The sequence below is a fragment of the Osmerus eperlanus genome, chromosome 5, assembly GCF_963692335.1.
Source record: "Osmerus eperlanus chromosome 5, fOsmEpe2.1, whole genome shotgun sequence".
NCBI lineage: Eukaryota > Metazoa > Chordata > Actinopteri > Osmeriformes > Osmeridae > Osmerus > Osmerus eperlanus.
The window spans coordinates 20,124,974-20,142,189 of record NC_085022.1 but is presented as its reverse complement, the minus strand read 5'-3'; the positions used below and the strand labels follow the sequence as shown (position 1 = coordinate 20,142,189).

General features: G+C 45.8%; 1 protein-coding gene across 1 annotated transcript in view; it reads left to right on the top strand.

Annotated features, from left to right (window-relative positions):
* The window catches only part of nat10 (N-acetyltransferase 10), a 97,541-nt gene that overhangs the window by 58,280 nt on the left and 22,045 nt on the right, over positions 1 to 17,216 (top strand). The window lies entirely within an intron of this gene.

Below are 17,216 nucleotides of genomic sequence, written 5' to 3'. Positions count from 1 at the left end.
ACATTTTTTTTTTTTTTTTACTGAATGTTAACATATTTTGGCCTAAACCGTCGACTGTTAATAAATAGCCTGGGTTTTCACGAGGGGACAGTAAAAAAAAGCCAGTGATAATCGGCAATATTAGCCTCGTACTGATATTAAACCCCAATAGCCTGTAGCTTATTTCATAGCCTTGAAAAACTACTGTAGAGGAAAAATGCATCGAAAGTAAACGTGGCGCATATCTACATTAAAGGCCTATACGTTCGCAAGTAAGCTTAAATGGCCAAATTGCATGGTCTGAGCAAGCAAGATATACGAGGGTCATTAGCCTCTATGATCCTTTTAGTATCTGCATGTTAATGCTTTCATTCGTTAAACAAGCTTTAAAACATTTTGAAACTAAATTAGAATTGCCTACATCAAATTAATTTGAATGAGAACGTTGCTTTCTTTAGCCGGCAGAGAACATATTTGCGTGTCAGTTGACTCAAGCAGTAGCCTATATGAGTGTGTGAACTAGCCTATTTAGAAGAGATGTTTCTTGTCCAAGTTTGCATGGTGAGTAGGCTACAATAACTGCATGGGATGGACTTTGTCTTCTATAGTTAGCTTAATATTTGACAAATGAACGGCTAACATGCATATTTAGGCTACAATCGACTGTTAATTTAGTCTTATTTAGTCCATTTTTTTCAGACTGTATTGTTTCAATAATGTATGTAATGTTGATTTTGGAAAAACATTGGCCTACATCATAATGAGCCCAAGATTATTTTCAGAAAGTTAGAAATTAGCCTATAGGCTATTCAAATTAGGGGTTGTAATAATTATCGCGATTGAAAGGATCATCTGACACGTCATTTCCCAGCCGCACCATTACATTTAGAAAATCAAACCACCTTATTGTAAAAACAAAAGAAAATATACAAATGTGTTGCCAAAACTGGAATTCCGCAAACAATTTGGCTTAGTTTGTATTCCGCTGGCTCCGTTCGTGCTGTGCAGGTATTTGTTAACGAGACTTGTTGCTGCTGTTACGTCATCGTTTAATTGAAAATTATCTTGTAAAAAAGATCTTCTCCCTTCATGAAATAAGGTATTTAAGTCCTATTTATTTTGTACTGGTGTTTCCTGCATCTGCATGGCTGTTTCACCTGCCTTTCAAAAAATGAAAGGTAAGCCTATAACTACTAAAGAGTGGTAATGATTGTAACAAATATTCCAAAAATAATGGTAACATTTGTTTATTATTAAGTTGAGTAAATAGGGTTTTTTGTCTGACTTTATGATTAAAGCTGATTGTAGTAAAAGCTTACACACCTTATGTTATGCCAATAAACACAAGCAAGTGATTGAAGATTTACCACAAACCAGTGCCAGAGTCTGGTTGATTTATGAAATGTACTGAACTCAGTCCCCAATGATAGGGTCTGAGAGCTGAGCAAGAAGAAGTGGTGTAGTGTTATGAAGCTCTGGTATACTGTAAACCACCACTAACACAAAACACCCCATTTGCTACAGGGTAAAGGCCCAAGCGTCACGCACATATAAGTCACTCAACCATGACATTCTCTCTAGCTAAAAGCTTTGTAGTAAATGGGGAGCACGGTTTTTATTCCAGTCAGCGTGTTTGACTTCCTGGAGGAAACATGGGCAGGTATGCATCACGGAGCCCAGGTCGACAGGAGGATCGGTTATCCCCAGACTCAACAGCCCAGCGCCTTTGGGGTTTATGTTGGCAGAGGGATCTTCTGGAACCCTAACAGGCTCCGTAAAAGTCCCTTGCTATCAGATCCTCTCGTAGGAGACAGGTTAGGGTGAGGGGGTGGGCGTGTGTGTGTTGGAGAAGGGAGGGGGAAGGGGAGTTCTGGTCGATGCCTGGTGGATGAATGTATGATGGAACCATAACAGCCTATATTCACAGCACATGTTAAAAAAGGCTGTTGATGGGAGATGGGAAACATACTTTGATTTTCTTTGTAATAATATTCAATACGCCTGATATTGAACTTTAGGGTTTCAAAAAAAAAATCAACTCCCTGAAATCATTGTTTAGTATGTAATAAAGTCTGTGGAGTACAGACACAGCTTCAGTCATGATGACCGATGTCATGTTATTCAAGCAAATAAAACGAAAACATCAGAAATATGTCCTCTATCGCTAAGAGAAACAACAGGCTTGATGGAAAGCGGAGTTGGAGTTGAACCTGTCTCTTGTGAAGTCCAGCCAGCTCATACTTGGAGTCTGGGGTAATTAAAGGAACGTTGGGAATTCAAGGAATACCAGCTGAGCTTCAACAAACGCTCTTCAGTGTGCCGGTCCGGGCTGCACAGCCCCACATCTGTCAGTAGTCTCAGGTTTTTATTTTAGGGTGACATTTCCCAATGGGTTGTATGCAAAGTTTTATTCTTCTATTGCCTTTGTTCACACGTTCTGTTTGGGGACAGCTGCTGCAAGTCTGATTCCTGTCTTGGTTTGATTGTAGAATATGTTTTATTTATAGAGCCCTACACGAAGCTACAAGGTAATCAGAGTTTCCAAATGATCATTCTTGGTGATCTAAGAGCATTATGGGACTCCCATAGACAGCTGAGTGACAGTGTACTATTGGCAGTGAATCACAGCTTTTAGTCGAGGTCATCTTGTAACGCTAGACATGGTCGCCAGATGATGTGACGCTATGGCTTCCTCAAAGTGTTGATTGTGGTTGCCATGGTGACACTGTGGGTGCTGCGCCATGGCAACCTCCTCAGCAAAGCGATGACTCCTCCACGGTAAACATCCTCGCTCCACTATCGTGTTGATCCTTCGCCATGACAACCAGACAGGGAGCCTCCTCTGTGATGCTGTGTGTCAGTGGGAGGTTTGGCACATACTGTCATAGGCTTGGTTGTTTCAACAGTGGATATTGACCAATGTTGGTACTATACCAACTAATGTGATTAGGACACCTGAAGGCCATGTATTGACAAGGTGTTAGTCTTTTTTCCACACGGGAGGTCTTGGTTAGGGATAGGGGGGTCCTGCTCTCTTCTTAGGATGGGCGTGCGCCCCATGCTCTCAGAGAGACTCCAGATTTTTATGTGTAGCTCAAATTGGTTTCACATGAGCTGGGCACACACTGCGTCAGCAGATTCTCTGATCAAATTAACCAGAGATGGGGAGAGAGAGCAAAGAGCCAGCGGTTGTACAGATCTATAATTCAATAAACAGGACCAAGGAGGGGGGACAGAAGGATGCAGTATTCTCCCGGCTCTTTATCACGTCCATCCTCGGTTAACCCGTCACAGGCCCGTCAAGACAGGAGCAGAGCTCCATCCATCAGCATCTCAACAACTTGGACAACTTGTCCTCCCTCCACCTTCCATGAGGACATTTACATTTTACATTTAGTCATTTAGCAGACGCTCTTATCCAGCGCGACTTACAGTAAGTACAGGGACATTCTCCCCGAGGCAAGTAGGGTGAAGTGCCTTGCCCAAGGACACAATGTCATTTGGCACGTCCGGGAATCGAACTTGCAACCTTCAGATTACTAGCCCGCTTCCCTAACCGCTCAGCCACCTGACTCCCATGAGGAGTCAAAGGAATCCATAAACACGCATAGCGTTCCGTGTAGGGGCAGAACATGTGGATGAGACAGTATCGATGAGCAGCACCTTTTGGCCCAGTCTCTGTGAATGTTAGCATGACAACAGATTCCTCTTGTTCTTCTAAATCCCGTCCTTAACCCAGACTCACCCCTGGACGTTTCTGAGGGGTGTGTGGGAGAGGATGGGGGGAGGGAGGAAGGCTCCAAGAAGGACATCAGGGTTCCTCCATCCTTCTTCTAAAACACAAGGTCAGATTCTCTATTCTCATGTCAGGTCTTCTCACTGACACAACCAGGTGCAATATCTTGGATCCCAGAGGTGCACACTTCCCAAAGAGATTTAGAAATACAAGCCCTGTTTCTAAACTTAGATTAGGGACTCCAAGTCATTATAGAGAAACAAGTGAAATTCTTCATCTGTACAATGAGGTACTGTCAGTGGTTTCCATTTGACTGACGGCATGTGGATAATTGGAGCATCACATGTTGTGGTTGGACCATGTGTAGGCTGCAGCTCTCTCTCGTTGGTAATTTAAACAGTGAGGTAGCACTCCTGATTATTCGAGTCAGGGGCTCATGGGAGGGTTCTGAGAAGATGGTTCTCAGAAGGTTCTTTTGAAGAGTCGAGGGTACATGCTAGCAGACAGTGTCCACAAAGTACACTGGCTTAATTGGGAAGGTTTCCAACAATCTCCATACACGGAATCCCCAATACTAATATATTGATATATAATAATATAAAATATATATACAGTACCAGTCAAAAGTTTGGACACATTTTCCCATGTGTCCAAACTTTTGACTGGTACTGTATATAATATAAAGACCGGGAGTTTGTGAATCGACTGTGTGAAATCTCCACATTTTCAGAACTTGTGGTTGACAGCTGCCTGCCATGTCTTTTACAGAAAGCCGATGCAGAATCAGTTGGTCTTCAATAGCACATGAGATAATGAAGATAATGAGTCGCACTGTTAATGGTTTGCAAATTGATCGCAGACAGGGATCGCGCCGTATGCTGAGCATTATGAAAAAATTACACGAATGTCCTGCAATTTTGATGTTCGCTTTAATATTGCTGGAGAAAGCCAGATGTGGTTTGTTCTGAAATCATCAAAGTAAATGATTGCAGTAATAAAGCAGCATTTATTTAGTTTCCGTTAGCATTTTGTTCTATTCTTGGTGTTTTATGTTGTACTTGATGGAGGATGTAAAGATGTAAAGATGTTTTAGGTGAGGTGAGACAGAAAAGGTTGTCACGAACTGTACAAATGCAACAATACCCTACACTTTGGCAGACAAAGACTTGTATTCAACCACAACTTAATAGAAGTCAAATGCTGTCGATCTGAAAATAGTACTATCTTCTTTTCTATTAATTGCCCAGACATTTCAATGCAGTTTACTCAGAAATAACGATTCATTTTGGTGTATTGTAGGTTTAGTCTGTATATTATCTGTATAAATATTAATATAAAATATAATTAAACTTTTACCTCTCATTACTACATTCATGCTAACTTCGGTTAATGTATTTCTAGGGCTGTGTTCAGTTGATTGAGGATAATTTGGTTTGGGCTCATATATAAACAATGTAATAGCCCAATTACATCTGAGTTAGGTTTATAGGGGTTAGCAGCCAAATAAACACAAGGCCCATGCATTCTACACTGAGGCCTCATTTCTCCAAAGTAACAATGTCTGTGCTATTGTGTTAACATGCTCAGATTGACACAGTATATGTGTTCCAGTGATTGAATAAAACAGGTAACTTAATTTGCGTGTGTGACGTCATTGTGGATTTTCTCAGAGCAGGACGATATAAGACGCCCACCTCGTTTCAGAAGTCAAAGGTGGGCAAGGTAACAGCAGAACATTCTAGAATGCCGTCTCTGACCCAAGTCCCCTCTTTCTCCCAGCTTGATACTGTATAAGCGGGTGTTTGGATTGTAACAGAACACTGGGTGAGCTGTCCTGACCTACTCTTCCCACAGAAGAGTCTGGTCAAGCCAGGCTGTGTGTGCAGAGGCGAAGGACCCAATGAAAACAAAAGGGGGTCTGAGGGAACAAGCCCGGAGATCCAGGGTTCAGCACCACCACACAGGGCCCATGGAGGAGCCCTATCTAGATAGAGAAGGGGCTGCATTCCCCTGAAATGAGCTTCTCTGGGATGAAAGCTCTGTGTGAGCTCCCCAGATGACCCACGACCCTGTCTGTGTTTGTCCAGGGGGAGACCCTGATCCTGCGCTCCCTCCCTCCCTGCCAGGTTCCAAGGGAGAGGGGCCCGGGGGGTGGGGGTGGGCAGACTGGCCTGCTGCTCTGCCCTCTGGTGTTTTGGTTGCTGGGGCTGGGGCAAACTCTCAGAGGAGCGGCCACTGTCACTGAGCCGACCTCTCACCCCAGGAGGACCAGCGGTGTGCCCAGGGAGGCCGGCTTGCAGGGTCACATGTCACAGTTTGCAAAGAGAAAGTGTTTAGGATGTCAGTATTTTAATTCCATGATCACATTAAGCCGGTTTCCAATGAATTATTTTAGAACATTTGCTTGCGTGACCATCCTTTATTTGCTCTCCAAGAAAACACATACTTATTAATTAGAGTCACTGTTTGTGTCACTGTTCGTTAATTCAAGTAGAGAGGAACAATATTACATACTTCAGGAAAAGTAAGATTGCAGATTGGAAAGGTGTGTTAACTGGTATTCAAACAGCTGAAGCACCTACGTAACATGTATGTACCCGTGGTCAGACCTTGACTGATAGGAGGGGAGCTGTGCAGGAGGCCACCTCCATGGCATCAAGCTTGTGGTGGGGGTGAGTAGAGGAGAGGAGCTGTCAGCAGAAAGCTGTTAGCAGACGATTTATCTGCCACAAGTGTGCTGACGTCCTGATGAACCCCCAATCTTGGATAACCCTAAGCAGGGAAAAGAAGAATAGAGAGACGGGGTCACAGGCCACTGAACTGTCTCAGTCCTGGGTCCTTTTATCCACATGACATAAAAGTAAGAGGGGAGGTCCTGGAGGTTTCAGCGGCACAGGGCTGCATTCTCAGTTCTGAGGTTTGGAGGCCCGTCCATCGGGGGTTGGAGGAGCACCATGCAGGGACAACCTCTGCTCTATCCTAAGGCTTTGCAGGATGTCAGAATCAGCCCCCAAACACAGCCAATTACAAACAAACACAGATGCCTTAAATTCCACTTTTACTTGAAACAGTGGAGTGACCCCCCCTGTCTGCTCCTCTGCAGTTACCCCTATCCATTCCATCTCCCCCTCGGGCAAATGTTAATCCAATAGAGGTTTGTCTTGAAGGGAGGTGAAGCAGGAAGACACCGTGGGGGTCAGTGGAGGCTAAGGCCCACCATTGCCCCCCCCCCCCGTCTCCCCCTCCACCCAACCCCCTGGTCTACATGTGTTCAGGGGGGCCAGTAGAACAGAGAACATTTTGACCTGACAGTTTGGTTTTCCATGACCCTCCCCTGGTCGCCCGCAGTCCCCATCAGTCCGACGGCTGGAATAGTTGATCGTGTCATTTATTTTTCTCTTTCTTGCACGCTCACTTTTCAATTTCACTGGGCAAGAAGTCATTATTCTCGATGAAAATAGGAGACTTTTTTTGTGTAAAGGCGAAACAAACCTGTGGTGGCTTGGCTGCGCAACAGTTGGGCTGTGTTGGACTGACATGTTCCCCATCGCTGTACTGATTCCAAGGTCAGGGTTGGAGGTCACAGAGAGATCAGCTCTGGTCCTCACTCTCATAAACACCCCCTGAGCCTGGAATTACCTTCACAGGATGCCGACTGGAACCTACTACATCAATGTGTGTCAGACAAGAAAGCTGTCTCTCTCTGTCTCTGTCTCTCTGTGTCTCTCTCTCTCTCTTTGGTTTCTTTCTGTCTTTGCTTCTTATTCTGTCCCTATCTCCAATTCTCTTTTTCTCTCTCCTTATGAGTGGGTTGATTTGGGTTGGTTTGCAACATTCAGTAGAAGGCAATGTCCCAGAATGCAATATCCGGATAAGGTTTTGCGGCTGCGTCATAAAATCTCCCTGGCCAATCTGCAGTCCCCTATGAACTTTAGGCTCACTCTGTGATTGCATCTGAGAACCCCACTTCAGTCACACAAAACGACATGGGTGCCTCAAAACTTTCAACCTAATTAAAAAACGAATGAGCGTCCTCTCTCTGTCACTCTCTCTCTTGATTTAAGGCTTTAAATTACAGACAGTTTTTATATGTGGTTGTTTGTATGGCCCCAACCACAGAGCATGTGACATATTCTCTGTATTCACCAAACTCCAATCTTCATTGCTTACTGCCACTCTTGACTGAACCTTGATGGAGTACAGTAAGCTGTCCAGTGTACAGTTAACACCACGGAACCACAGACCTGGTGCTGTTTACGTACACCCTGTAGAGTTGCCTCTTCTGGAACCTTGATGGTTTTCATCACATGGCTCGGCTGTGTGCGTGTTCGAACCACACTTTCAGATAGTACGACATCGCTGACCCCAAAGCCAGAGGTCGCTAGCGAGGGACAAACAGAGGCGTACTCTTCTGTTCTAATGGCCTGGAATGTCCACATGGAGACAAGAAAGAGGCTCTTTCACAAGGCTCCCTAATCAGAGTCATGCTGCCCAAGCTTAATTTGGGAGGACACTTGCTGAACAACCGCCTTGTCTTCATTCAAACGACTGCTTGGTGCCCTGTTCACCCTGTAGGACCACTACAGACTTATGTTTGTCCACAGCGACAGCTGTGTCTCCATCGCCCTCATACTACCCATTCAGAGTCACCTGTTTAACTCAACTCTTGGCCGCTCAACTCTGTCTAACAGCAGGAATGGTGTGGCGAAATTGAATATGAAATCTATGGAATGCTTTTCCTGCATCACATTGAAAAGTCAATATGTGGCAGGTGGATCAATTAGGGACAACTCAAAATATGTCAAGTATAAGAGGCACAACTCGCAGACAAACTTTGTCCATATTCAGACTGGTGGTGTTGTGTTTCTTCCAGGATATCAACTTAACCTTATTTATTTTTGCTGGACTCAAGACACAGGCCAGCCATCATGAAGCTACAGTAATCAATATTTGTCCAAATTGACTTGATTAGATGGGTAGGAGCTTGATGATTAAAGTTGGATGGTGCAATTTAGTGACCATTCCTCGTCCCTCTCTTTCATCTTTGAGGAAATGGAAGGTAACATTATGTGGGCATTTATGTGATACTATTCAACGTACGTACACCATCCATAAACTGTTCAGAGGAGATTAGAGCTGGCTGCAATATCATCACATCCCTGATTACTCCCGGCAGTTTAACAAGTATTTAAAACAATTATTAAAACTTGATGCCACATCTTTGGACACTAGGGTCCAAAGATGTGGACTCTAGTGAGATCCTTGAGGGCCTTAGCTGGCCCTCAAGGATCTGTCCTCACCATTGTTTATGCAGTAGAGTTCTATTGTAAAGCCCTAGCCTAACTGTTAGGGTGCAGTCCAGTGATTGACTGAGTTTGGCCAGAGAAATGACAGGTCATTAATGACACATGTTGGATAATGCACTTGTCTTTACATGTTCTTGCCAAGACTGCTCACAGCCCCATGAGGGCCTTCTGATGGTGGCAGAGGTTCTCCAGAAATCTATGGAAATGAAGGATTTAGACTGATCGATTTTTCATCTAGTCTGTGTAATTGCATTTGACTCTCAAATCCCTTTCACAGTAACATCCTGTATGGTGTCGTAATTTTTCATTTTTTAGAGACTTCAGCTCTGCTGGTGATTTTGAATCGCCCTGAAAATTTGTAGACTTTATGGAACTGCTTCACTGCCACAGAGTAAAACTATGAAACAGGCGATTTTCTTTTCTCTTTCTTGTAATGCCATATATTTGGGTGGATTAGCCACTGCAGATTGACAGTAAACGCCCCTGTGAGTGTGGGTCTAATTCATCCACCATGGGGAGAATGTGGCATGTTGGAATTGAATGCATAAAAATGTAAGTATTTATGGTTTACCGCTCAATTCTCTTTAATTAACGTGCCTGTGTTGGAGGTCGTGTCTATCTTTATTGGATTCTTACCACTGTGATATTGGACAACTTCTCTTGGCTATCCACTCAGCCATCTAGAATTGGATTACAAACACGACTCCGAGTTGGGGTGTAAATCTCTTGCACAATAAGAAAGACTTCTGCAGGCATTCGCGGCGTCTGACAATCCTAATTGGGATGTTTTTGTGGTTCCAATCTAAATATAGCGGCTCACATGGTAAACACAAGACACGGGAGCTGCTTGCACTGAAGACGCAAAGGTTTATGGTTCTTCAAATTGGTGGACTGGACACTCAGAGTGGTGGGGCGCATCGAGGGGTTCTGGCCCGGTGCCGATCAGGGCTCGTGATGGGGTCTGATGGGTAGTAGCCATGACGAAGGGTCAAGGACAAAGGGTCCACTCACCAGCCCCCTTTTGCTTTACGCCTCAAACTCACGCGCACTGCCCTTCGATTGCTTATTGAATTAAGTCTAATCACTCAATTAAAGTCACATGGAGGAGCAGCATAAGTTTCCTGGACCGAGCCACAGGTCCCCAGATAACGCACGCAGTGTTGTCACCCGTGGGAAGTCTGACATGCTAGAACCGTGACAGCTTGCTCCGTGTCTGGCAGCTGTGCGGGCGTTGAGGACAGGTGAGGCCTCCGGCGGCATCTAGGGTGTGGAGGAACTCCACCGCTGCTAGAAGCCTCCGTCAATCACAGGGCCTGGTCAGAGAGTGGCATTGTAGGGAGTCAGGTGGCTGAGCGGTTAGAGAATCAGGCTAGTAATCAAAAGGTCGCTGGTTCGATTCCCGGCCGTGTCAGATGACGTTGTGTCCTTGGGCAAGGCACTTCACCCTACTTGCCTCGGGGAATGTCCCTGTACTTACTGTAAGTCGCTCTGGATAAAAGCGTCTGCTAAATGACTAAATGTAAATGTAATTGTATCAGGTAAAGGTCAAGTAGCAAAAATCCTCAGTATCCTTCAGGAATAATGCAACACTTCACAGCATGTTTCCATAAGTATGAGGCCACTTCCTACAGCCCCCAGACAAGTTTGGGAACAGCGGCTATGGCTGGAGCCTGGTGGAGAGAAGAGGGTGAGTGAGGAGGAAATGGGGTCTGACATGTTGACTCAGGAGTAAATCCCCCCCGGACCCCTCAAAAGGCTGCTATTAGGTTTTAATAGCCCTGCTGTCCTGGGCCTGCTGTCCTGGGCCTGCTGTGCCATGCCTGCTGTGCCATGCCTGCTGTCTTGGGCCTGCTGTCCTGAGCCTGCTGTCCTGGGCCTGCTGTGCCATGCCTGCTGTCCTGGGCCTGCTGTCCTGGGCCTGCTGTCCTGGGCCTGCTGTGCTGGGCCTGCTGTGCCGGGCCTGCTGTCTTGAGTCTGCTGTCCTGGGCCTGCTGTCCTGAGCCTGCTGTCCTGGGCCTGCTGTGCTGGGCCTGCTGTGCCGGGCCTGCTGTCTTGAGTCTGCTGTCCTGGGCCTGCTGTCCTGGGCCTGCTCCAGATCTGTGAGGGACATCTCTTAACTGGGCAGCTCAGGCATTTCTGTAACAAAGGAATGTTTTCAAAAGGATTATTCTCTTTTTAATATGTTTTTCCACTTTTTGACTAATGTCAAAATCCAGATCTTTCCCCCATGTATGTAAGACGAAAGGCACATGCAATGCACACATTATCTTCAAGAATGTTTTTAGATTCTTGCCATGCAACTGGTTAGTCTGTAAATCGTCCAATGAGCACTTCTTGTTTTGAGACGCAATTCTCTAGTGTTCACTGGAATAGGAAAGCCCACCAGAATTATCCAAGTCAATTAGCATAATGTTAAAAGAAAGGTTCCCACTAGTGTAATCTAAAGCCTGAAAACGGGTTTCCATGTATGAGATAGAAGGACAGAATGTTTGGAGAGTATCCGAGACTGAAAGAGAGGAACTGAGCTTTTATGTCAGGACACTTTGATTGTGTTACAGATTGGTTCCAGGTGAGGCGGGTCCTGGAGAGAGGGAAACCCAGGGGGAAGGGTATCTCTGTACTCAACACGGCATTCCAGGATTCCTGAACGACTAGCATTACTGTAGGATTCAGTTGAGGGGGTGAGGAGAATCGGTGAAGCTCACGTTATGTTGAGGTGGGTGGCAAAACGGCAGGGTTCCTGCAAGGCAATAGGGGTAGAGTTTGGATGCCTGTGTCTATGCTGTAGGACAGGACTGTACCTCAGACAAGCTGTCTAAAGCTGTGCAAATACAACATGCCGTTTACAGAACCACAAATTCCTGTCCGAAATGCTTATGGATTTTGCAGTTGAAGTTCATTATCTATAGTCAGATCAGAGTGGAGGGCTTCTGGTGAGAGGTGGGCCTCTCTGGTCCTGTTCTGGCCCAGCTCAGAGTGGTGAGAGATGGGCCTCTCTGGTCCTGTTCTGGCCCAGCTCAGAGTGGCGTGGGCTGATTGGAAGCAGGCATGGCGCGGGAAGTCCAATTAGAGGCGGAAATTGCAGCGAGCCCGACAACACGGCACGGCCAGGCCTCGCCGCCCCCTCGCTTACCTGCACATCTGCCCTGCTTTTGAAAAGCCAGTGGCTGCTTTTTTCCACCACCTTAATTGGACTTTTCTCCATTTATATCATGAAAGAAATACTGTACAGTGCTACGGTCTACTTCCAGGAAATGGTCTGGTTTTTCACTGATGTATGCTATGGGGGACATGGGGGTGCCGTTTAGATTTACGGCACACGGTCATGAATCCAGTGTTAAGCTCATCCACTGGAAATGATGGCCCAGAACTTGTGATTTATACTTGGAACAAATTGTGCTATCACAAGTACGAGAAGGATTTTGTTGATTTAAAAATGTAGATATAGGCTACGTAATGACTAATGAAGAAGAGGAGGCAGAAGGAAGGGTCATGCACCAGTAAACCTCACAGCCCCACAGGCTGATGTCACAGTTAGGGAAATGCAGGTAAATTAAAAAGTAATGAACTGTCGAACATACTTGGTGTAATGAAGAATCATTTGTATGGTCAGTACTACAAGTTTAATCTTCACATTGTAGATCTCTCCCTTTTCATCCCAGAAAACAGTTTCATCTTTAACCCCATAGATGGTACCCACTCACTCACAGTCATCCATTAACTTCAGGAATGTTCTCATGTTGTACAAGCTCATTTTCCTCCTCTGTAGAACTTTTAAAATAATACATCTGCAGTGCATATATATAATCCCGTTCATTATAGTCTTACATCCATATTCTTTGGTCCAGACAGTTACTATTTCTGACCTGGGGTTATATCAGAGCAGATCATGGGACCTGATGCTGATGTAGATGTATGCTCAGGGAAATTCTCATAGGTCCTCGAATGAGTCCTTGTCATCACCTCTGGTCTTACCAGCCAGAACATCCCCTTGAGCGTCAACTCAAGGGGATGTTCTGAGCGTCAACGAGCAAGGGAAAACTGAGTACAATAACTAAACCAGACCATTATGTTGTGAAACACTACAATCTCAAGCAGTACATACGGTGTTCGAATTTTCTTTGTACAGTTGCATGGCTTTTCTCTATGGATATGTTCCCAGTACCTCACGCTGTCTGCTGGAAGCCCCGAGGCCAGGTCTGTGTGAGCCGGGCTCAGGGTAGTAAGTAGTGACCAGTGACCATGCTGTGCGTTCTCTGCATGTGTGGAGCGACGACTCTCTGGGCCCTGGTCCACACTGGGCCTGGTTCATCACAAGCCAGGAACACTGCTCCACATGTGGGGATCATTTCAGAGGGAACAATGACTTACCGCCCAAGAAACATATGTAAAAGACATAGATGGTCTTGAGGCAGATTTGCAACAGTTTGCACCATGGACTGTGGTCCATCTGTAGTATTTGAGCAATTTTACTAACTTGAAGTAGATTATAGTTGAGTCAGAGTGTGAGATATGTCAATCATAAATACAACTGCTTTTGACTCACCTACAGAACGAAGCAGAGATTGTAATGGCCTTGTTTGTGTGTGTGTGTGTGTATGCGTGCATGTGTGTGTGCTCTGATTGATGCCTATGGTGTGGTCTCCTAGCCCTCTAGATTGACATGGGCCCTAGGTCAGAGGAAGATCAGATGTGATAATCATTACTCTTTGAAAATCCATCCCCTTACACGTTCAGACATCTGTGTACTGAGTCCTGAGAGGATGCAGGGAAGGAGGCGAGAAAGAAAATATGAAAATTCCAAGAGAGAACATCAGGAGGAGAGCTGAGAGGGGAGTAAAGAACAAAGAAAGAAACCAAGATCGGAAAAAAAGTGTGAAGGAGGTAGAAAGCCGAGACAGCGAGCAGGGAGACTGTTCAGTACTGTTTGCAGGAGGCCCCAGTGGTCCATCAGGCAATAAATCCTCAACACATATTTACTCCAGTCAGTACACACGTCCAGGGAGAGTTTAAGGATGCACGCTTATTACTCACTCATCCATCTCCTAGTGTGCTGCTGTGTGCACACCACACCACGCACACACAGCACACACACACACAGCACACACACACACACAGCACACACACCACACACGCACACACACCACACACACACACACAGCACACACACACACACAGCACACACACACACAGCACACACACACACACACAGCACACACACACAGCACACCCCCCGGCCCCAACTGACCCACTACTCAAACTTCCTCAACCACCTCCACCCTCATCGCCACCTCCACCCCCCCTCCCCCTTATCTCCACCCCCCCTCCCCCTTACCTCCACCCCCATCCCCTTACCTCCACCCCCATCCCCTTACCTCCACCCCCATCCCCTTACCTCCACCCCCATCCCCTTACCTCCACCCCCATCCCCTTACCTCCAACCCCATCCCCTCCCCCAGACAGCAGGCGCTGTGGGCTATCAGAGATCGCGGCAGGAATGTGGCTCCTGACAGACAGACCTCTGAAGACCACAGACAAAGTATGTTACCAATTAGCTCCATCTGATAAAGTGTGAGTGCAAGTGAAATCTAAGGCGGGCGTGATCAATAGCAGTTAGCTGGTTTCATCAGATCCTTTCTGACACTGATGGATCATGCTGTGATTAATCACGTATGCGTTGCAGATAATTGCTTGACTGCAGCTTCGCCTAAGCTAACTGCAGCTCGACATGGTGGCAAATTCATTCACATTATATATTTATTTGTTGCTCATCCAAACCTTTTCACACTCAGCTGTGCACGTTTCGGGGTCCTGAGCTGATGGCACACTTTGTTCATACAGCCCCCCATTCTCAAGATAATCGAGCCACAGGCACAAACGTCCAGAGATTCCTGCCTTATTGTTAGACTAGTGCAGTGCCCATGATGTAGATGGTGATTAACCCTCGTGCTGCCTTCGGGTCACATGACCCAAAGGTTCATAACGAACCATCGTTGTGTTTACCCAATTTTACCCAATACAAAAACAAATTAAAATAATTTTCTTTTAACCTTTGCAATGTGGGGGGTCTGAGACAGCCTAGCTGTTAAAAGAAAATGCTTCACTTTGTCTTTGTATGCGGTAAATCTGTCGCAATACGAAGGTGGGTCACAATGACTGATGGGTCAGAATGACCCGAAGATAACACAAGGGTTAAGATGCCATGAGTTGATTCGGTGTTAATGCATAAAAGGGGCGTGTTCAACTATTATTGCATAATGGTGCAATAAAAGTTCCCGATGGCGGTGCCACAGACCATCAGGCCACAGAAAGACATACAGACAGACAGAAATTCCTATAATTACAGTTAGATATTATAATTCATCCATCGATTCATCCTGCCTTCTTAACACAGTATCGCCACCTGCTGTTCACAGGAAGCATCGCGCCATGGCATGAGCAGGGGCACGATGTGTAGTGGTCACTGGCGTGGGACGTGGGTGATCCGTTTGACAGAAACAAGGCACAGCACATTGCGGTTTCATCCTCAGAAAAGCCTCCTCGGTTTCCATGAGCACAGCTGGATGTTTTTAGGTTTTTACCCTCGCTGGCCTGCTGTGACGTGGGCAATGGAGACGAACCAGGCCCCCTTCTGCACACAAACACAGCACTACACTCCTGGCCTTGTCTGCAGCTGCTGAGGATGACACCAAAGGCACAGGGCTTTATTGAGTTCTACTGAGGCTGGTGTGTGAGTCAGGCCGGCGCTCTGGTAAGGCTCAGGCCCGCTCAGTCTTCAGGCTCCTGGATGAAAGCTGCAGGATGGAAAGCAGGCGGCTTGGCTGGTGCCCTGCCTGGTGGTCTGGGGGGCTTTGGTTGTTTTGTGGGGATGTCGTGAGGAGAAACGGGCAGCTTCTCCACGGCTTCAGTCTTCTTAAACCCAGTGAACTGTGCTCGGATTCCTACAGTCTGGAGCAAGGCAGCAGGCTGCGTTATCAGAGCATGATCTGGGTAGCCTGGCTTAGCAATGAGTTCTTGACATTTCTACCGCAGGAAGTCTGTATCTTACCTAGACAGCAGCTATGCCACACTTCAACCAGCATAGAATACATTATCTGCCTCTTTGATTGCAGATTCTTCCATCTCTAGTTCTCCAAAAATGAATTCTTATTTTTAGCCATTGTATTACCATGACTTCCGTGGGTAAACGTAATTAGCAGTGAACAGAGTTCTATGCCTGAGTTAGTGTGTGTGTGTGTGCGCTTGTGTGCATGTGCAGCTCATTTCAGAATGGGTGGGTTTTGTTCCATTGGAAGTGTAATCCTTCATCATCCCATCATCCAGTGAGCTATAGACAGATCACCCAGAAAACACATCATTCTCACTCTCACGGCTTCTGTACTGAGCTTTTTCCCCTTCATCTTCTCTTCATTTTCCTATCCACCATCCATGTGGTCCAAATTGTTTCCTGATCACATTCTTAAACTACTTGTTAGTGTCTGTTAGCACTGCGTCTTCCAACGTGTAATGTGTCATATTCAAGCCTTTTTCTTACATGACCTCACAGGCAAGCAGGATCCATGGCTTCACTTATTTGCATTAAGACTTTCAAGATAACTGGGGGTGACATGGGCTTGTGGGATTGTTCCGACAAATCACGTCTTGTGGGCTGAAATCTGGCAGACATGATGAAGAGGAGGGCAGGACCAATGTGATGCCAACAGATTTAGACAGAACCGGGTTCTCAACAGCTTTGGCAAATTGTTGACTGGGAAAAACATGACCTCATTCCAAACTCTATTCTCCATCTCTACCACCCTTTCTGAAAGAGTACAAAAAAATTATAGAGTCTATTTTAACCCTTGTGTTATCTTCGGATCATTCTGACCCATCAGTCATTGTGACCCACCGTTGTATTGCGACAACTTTACCGCATACAAAAACAAAGTGAAGCATTTTCTTTTAACCGTTGGGTTGTCTCAGACCCCCCCTTGTGACCCGAAGGCAGCACAAGGGTTAACAAACAGCAGGATTTACGCCTTGTCAGATAAGACTTTTCATCTTGAATATTGGTGTTCTAGAGTAGACAGCAGTGTCCACGGATACCTGCTCAACTCAACGTTTGAGGACGTCTGTTAACTCAAGGGTCTGGTGACCTCTGGTGGTATGTCCTGTCAAGTAAACTGACGGATCCATGACATGATTCCTTTTGGTGA